This window comes from Orcinus orca, chromosome 6, assembly GCF_937001465.1.
Source record: "Orcinus orca chromosome 6, mOrcOrc1.1, whole genome shotgun sequence".
Lineage (NCBI taxonomy): Eukaryota > Metazoa > Chordata > Mammalia > Artiodactyla > Delphinidae > Orcinus > Orcinus orca.
Genome location: NC_064564.1, coordinates 114,316,054 through 114,322,558, shown reverse-complemented (window position 1 = coordinate 114,322,558; position 6,505 = coordinate 114,316,054).

Sequence of the window (6,505 nt, the reverse complement as noted above, 5' to 3'; positions counted from 1 at the left end):
ATACATAAAGAATAGAGACCACCCACAATCCCACGTTCCTGAGAAAACAACTGTTCACGCTGTGGTTTATGACTTTCCAGATTTTTAAAGTATGCATATTAAATACACATACAAATGATATGCAATATACATAATATGTATATATCTATGCATATTAAATATATAATATTTATATTTTATATATTACCTCTCCTCCCTGGAGATGCTGCCGTGTGACCACTCATGAGACGGTGGTTGCTCCTCTTGGTATCTGTGCCCGCCAGGAACATGTTGAGTAGCTTCACTTTTTAAAGTTTGAATTATGAAAATAATAGGGTTTTTCTTTTCATTTTCCAAATATAAAATTACAACGTTGACTTATTCTTTTTCAAGCAACACACATCTCCTCAGACATGCCAATGCATCTTCTGTCTAGAATTTAACTTGCTTTTTTAAAAAAGTTGACACTACATTGTAACCCTCTGGGGAATACATTTTCACTGGCGGAGTGGGACTGGGTGGGCAGGATGTTGCTGCAGGGGGACAGTAGGAGGAGGGGACTGAGTTGTCAGGACTGTCTGAATAACCTGGAGTAGGGGACAAGTCGGGTTTAAGGGGTGGATGCTAGGACCTCAAACACCTGGCCCGGGTGATGGTACTTTGTGGGGAGGGCCTTGGGGAGCCCCAGAAGGCTTTAGGCAGGAGAGGGACATGATCAGGGCTGTGTTTTTTTGTTTGTTTTTTAATTTATTTTTATTTTTGGCTGCCTTGGGCCTTCGTTGCTGCACACGGGCTTTCTCTAGTTGTGGCGAGAGGGAGCTGCTCTTCGTTGCGGTGCACGGGCTTCTCATTGCAGTGGCTTTTCTTGTTGCAGAGCACGGGCTCTAGGCACATGGGCTTCAGTAGCTGTGGCACACAGGCTCAGTAGTTTTGGCTCACGGGCTCTAGAGCGCAGGCTCAGTAGTTGTGGCACACTGGCTTAGTTGCTCCGCAGCATGTGGGATCTTCCCAGACCAGGGCTCGAACCTGTGTCCCCTGCATTGACAGGCAGATTCTTAACCACAGCGCCACCACGGAAGTCCCAAAGCTGTGTTTTAGGGCAACTAATGTGTCGGCTTATGCAGAATGGCCTGGAAAGTGATAAGATGGCAGATAATTTGAGCAGCGGCGTCAAGTCTCCTCTGTCATGGGTCCCGGGGTTCTTTGGGTGTGCTGTGGGCAGAGGGAGGCCAAGCTTAAGAGGACTTCCAAGCTCCATCTCCATCTGCATTGGTTTTCTACACTGGATAACAAGTTGCCACAAACGTAGCAGCGGAAAACAACACCCAGGGAATTCCCTGGTGGTCCAGTGGTTAGGACTCTGTGCTTCCACATCAGGCGGCATGGGTTCCATCCCTGGTTTCCTGGTCAGGGAACTAAGATCCTGCAAGATGCTCGGTGCAGCCAAAAAAGAAAAAAAGAAAGAGAGAAAACAACACCATTTACGGTCTTACGGTTCCTATAGGTCAGGAGTCTGGGCACAGCTTAACTGGGTTCTCTGCTCAGGGTCTCACAGGCTGCAATCAAGGAGTCCTCAGCTGATGTCTCATCTGGAGCTCAGTATCCTATTCTGAGCTCATTCAGATTGCAGGCAGGATTGGGTTCCTTGTGGTGGTAAGAATGAGGCCCTTTGCTGCTGGGGGCCACCTCCTGCACAGGCAGGTCACAGCACATCTGTTTGTTTCTCAAGGCTGGTGGGAACGCATCTCTCTGCTCCGAATCTCTTTCAGGGAAGACCTGGACTCTCTTTTAAAGGTTTCACCTGGTTAGGTTAGGCCCACCGAGGATAATCTCCCTTAGGATGAGTCAAAGTCGACTGATTAGGGACCTTAATCACATCTGCTAAATCCCTTCATCTTCACCATATTCTTTTTTTTTTTTTTTTAATTTTTATCACAGTGTGTTTTTTTTAATAAATTTATTTTATTTTATTTTATTTATTTTTGGCTGCATTGGGTCTTCATTGCTGCACACAGGCTTTCTCTAGTTGTGGTGAGCGGGGGCTACTCTTCGTTGCAGTGTGCGAACTTCTCATTGTGGTGGCTTCTCTTGTTGTGGAGCACAGGCTCTAGGCACACGGGCTTCAGCAGTTGTGGCTTGCGGGCTCAGTAGTTGTGGCTCACGGGCTTTAGAGCACAGGCTCAGTAGTTGTGGCACACGGGCTTAGCTGCTCCGTGGCATGTGGGATCTTCCTGGACCAGGGCTCGAACCCGAGTCCCCTGCATTGGCAGGTGGATTCTTAACTACTGTGCCACCAGGGAAGTCCCATTTTCACCATATTCTATTGGTTAGAAGCAAGTCAGAGGTTCCACCCCTACCCAAGGAGACGGGATTATAAAGTGCATGTCTCCCTGGGGAGGGAATCATGGGACCACCTTAGAATTATGTCATCCACACCACTTTATCAAGTGCACCTTCCAGTTTCGAGGCGCCCACTCCTGACTCCTTATATCCCAAGCTCGATCCATTCCCACTTCTTCTAAGGTGTGAACTAAGAGCTTAAGAAGTTCTCAAACACGCTCTTTCCAGCACTTGCAATAGAGAAGGGAATTCCTGACGACCACAAAGCTTCAAGACCTGAAGGACTAATGGTGGGATAACAGGAGCAGAGAGGAGAGCTTTGGGTGGGGGCCACTCATTTACCAATAGGTATGGAAAAGACGAGTCCAGCTCTGACTGAGGCACCCAGGGGGACATAAAAGGGAAGAAAGCACTTTTTTTCATTTCAAAGAGCTTCTCATGTAGTTGAGATGATCATATGGGCCTGCTTGTTCTGCTTCCCTGTGAGGTTATTAGTCTCATTACAGAAAACAGAGAGACAAGCGGATTGTGAGCCATTATCAAATTAAGTATTTACAACTTGCTTTGGGTCTTCCCAGAATTTTTACACTGCATCTATGAAAACATACGATAAACAGCCATCTTGGCACACATTGCTTCCACCCCCCACCCCACTGTGGATTATTTTTTGAAGTGCGGCTTAGCGGTAGAATTACTGGGTGAAAGCATGCAACGTGTTCGTGGCTGCTGGTACCTTTCCCGAAAGGCTTGTGCTGATTTTTATGCTGTGACCCCTGCTGGTGATTTGGGATTTGCTTGTTTCTTTGTCTTTGGGTCAGGAGCCTGCGGCCATCTCTGGCGATCTGTGTGGGAGAGGGCCCTTGTTCTCCCGGCTCTGTGCCTGGCGGGGACCCCACAGCGCCCTCCAGTGGCAGGCAGCAGAGGTGCAGGAGCTTTGGTCCCCGGCTGGTGCCCAAGGAGCGTGGGCTTGGAAGGCACAAAGGGAAGAGCCAGGTTCTCTGAGGAGGGAATGTGCAATTTCACCCCAGAACAGGGAGTATTTTGACTTCCCTAAACTCCACCGCTTGCTCTGTGTTTTTCCACCGTATACACCACAGTGCTCATTTATGGAGGGTAACTCTGCCAACAACCCTGTGAGGTGGCTTCTGTTATCACCCCATGTTACAGAGGAGGAAACTGAGGCCTGGAGAAGTGCCTTGCCCAAGGTAAAACTCTGGTCTTAATTTCTCAGGTTTTGGGTTTTGCAAGAGCCAGACTGCCTTTCCTTCGATTTCTCTTCTCTTGACTCAAGTTTCTTTATTTCAAACAAGAAAACAGAAGCAGATACATTCAGTGCCCTGTCCCAAGCTTGCTTGGCCAAAAGGGGAAAGAGAATCAGAGGGAGAAGGATTCCAAGTTCTCCCAGCCCGGGACAGGGCCTCGGGTACCTCATCCTCATGGAAAATTATATCCTGGGACGGGTGCCCAGGAAGCTGCCTACACAGCCCTGCAATTAGGGCTACAATCGTGACAGCAATGTTGGAATATATTTTCTTTCACAAGGAGGGCCGCTGGGGCCCCTCCCTCAGCTCCCCAGAGCAGCATGTGTGAACGATTAGGCCGGTCTGTTTTTTCTTGAGCGCTTGAGAGGAAGTGACATTGACATCCTTGTGGCCCGATGGCGGGGCCAGCGCCTCTATGGGAACCGGGCCCATGGCTTTTTCTGAAGCTGGTGTTCTTGGGACCCACCTTCCAGGCCCTGGTGGGAGCCCCCGGCCAGTGTGACCCCACCTCTGCTGCAGGCAGCCCCAACCTGGGGATGCTTCATGGCCCCTCCCTCTGGACTGAAAATAGAAAGACCAGATGCACCTCCATCTGGGTTCTGGGGCACTGCCCAGGGCCTGGCTGGGCTCGTCCACGTGCTCACAAAAAGGCCGCTCTTCCTGGCTGCCCGTGAGGGCACAGCTCTGGGCCCTGTGGGCCGGCCCTTTGCTGGTGCAAATCCTTGGGGTGGGTGTCAGCTCCTTGTGAGGGAGGACCCTGCTCAGACCAGGACGGCCCCAGTGCTTGTCTGGGTGGAAGGGCAGGCCAGCATCTTCCCGACCCCTCTACCAGGTGGGTCCTACTGCCAGGGTCTCTTCCTCCCAGGCACCCACATGCTTAAGCCAATTCCTGGCCCCCTGGGCACCCCCTCGTTCCCCAGCCCAGCACCTAGTCATCAACCCCTGTCCCTGCTGTGTCTGGGACACCTCCCAGATTGCCCACTCTGTCCCCATCTAGTCCAGGCTGCCACTTCTCCTGCCTGGACATCCAGCCCAGCCTCTGCAGGGGTCTCTCTGCTTCCAACAGGGTCCAAGGGGCGGGTCCCTCCACCCAGCAAATCCCCTCCATGGCTCCTCACTGCCAGGGTGACATCCAAACTTTATTTTTTAATTAAAAAAACAATTTTTTTGGCTGTGCCATGCAGCATGTGGAATCTTAGTTCCCCGACCAGGCATAGAACCCATGTCCCCTGCAGTGGAAGCACAGAGTCCCAACCACCGGACCGCCAGGGAAGTCCCGACATCCAGACTTTAGATCTGGCCACACAAGCCCCACGTGAGCTGTCCCTGCTTCTCTCCATCTTCATCCTGCAGGAGATCCAGGCCCAGAACTGTCCCCACTGGCCCAAAGAGGCAGCTTCTGGCCTACCCCAGGGCCTTTACACATGCTGTTCCCTTCGCCAGAAACACTGTTCTCGCTCCCCTCTTTGTCTGGTGGACTCTTCATCCTTCCAGGATGCTTCCCCCAGGAAGCCTGCCTGGATGCCTTAGACTAGGTTTGGGCTCCTTGGGCTTGGTGTGCCCTCTGAAGCCAGGGACCCCGTGTCAATTCTCTGCTTTCTCCTCAGGGCCCAGTGTAGGGCCCTGCACACATATAGTATTTCATAATATTTGTTCAGTGAATGAATGGCAAATAGAAGCCCAGAAATCACTTACCCAAGGCAGAGGCCAAACTGAGCAAGAAAACACAGCTCTGGCTGTACCTACCTTCCCCCTTCCCCCACCATACACACACACAGTACAGGGTAGAGGCCAGCCCTTTGCTCTGGCCGCCCTAGTCAGGCCGGCAGAGCCAGCTCCATATATCAGCAGAACGCCCCCTCCCCACGCCTTCAGCTGGAGCCTGTGCCTCACCTCATCGTTTCCCACCCCCCCACCAAGGACCAGAGTCCCAACTGCCCAGCCACAGGGAAGACACACGGCGATGGTCCCCAGGGCCTGTTGGCCCATCCGAAGGGGACAAAGCTCACCCCACAAGAACCGTGTTTTCTTTTTTGTTTGTTTGTTTTGTTTTCTTATTTATTTGTTTATTGGCTGCATTGGGTCTTCGTTGCTGCGCGCAGGCTTTCTCTAGTTGCGGCGAGCCGGGGCTACTCTTCGTTGCAGTGCGCGGGCTTCTCATTGCAGTGGCTTCTCTTGTTGCGGGGTGCGGGCTTCAGAAGTTGCAGCACACAGGCTCAGTAGTTGTGGCTTGCGGGCTCTAGAGCACATGCTCAGTAGTTGTGGCACACGGGCTTAGTTGCTCCGCGGCAGGTGGGATCTTCCTGGACCAGGGCTCAAACCCGTGTCCCCTGCATTGGCAGGCGGATTCTTAACAACTGCACCACCAGGGAAGCCCAGAACTGTGTTTTCATGGTGGAATTCCCAATGGAGGATGGGGAAGAATCTCTGGGGGTAAATTGGGGGAGATGGGGAGGGTCCTCACCTCACTCGGGGGTTAGTTACACCTTCGAAAACAAAAATGGGGACCATCCCTCACGTTAGGATTGTCACGTGGCTTTGACCTATTCAAGGTCACCTAGAAGATGCAGCCTGTGGCTGGTGGGGGGGGGGAACACTGGCCCTTTGGGGGGGCTTTGATGTGGTGTGGGCAGGACAGACTAGAGAAACGGGGGTCCATCCATGGAGTCCAGAGGTGTGATGGCTGTGTCACTGTGAGGGCCGCCCCTCCGGAGGGGCCGAGCATCTTTGCGCCCTCTGGGGGTCAGGAAGTGTTGTCTTACTTCCTGGGGGCTGGTTGCAGAAATGATCACTTTATTATATTTTATTTTTTCCGGCCGCATGGCTTTTGGGATCTTAGTTCCCCGACCAGGGATGGAATCCGGGCCCTGGCAGTGAAAGCAGCGAGTCCTAACCACCGGATGGATCACCAGGGAATTCCCAGA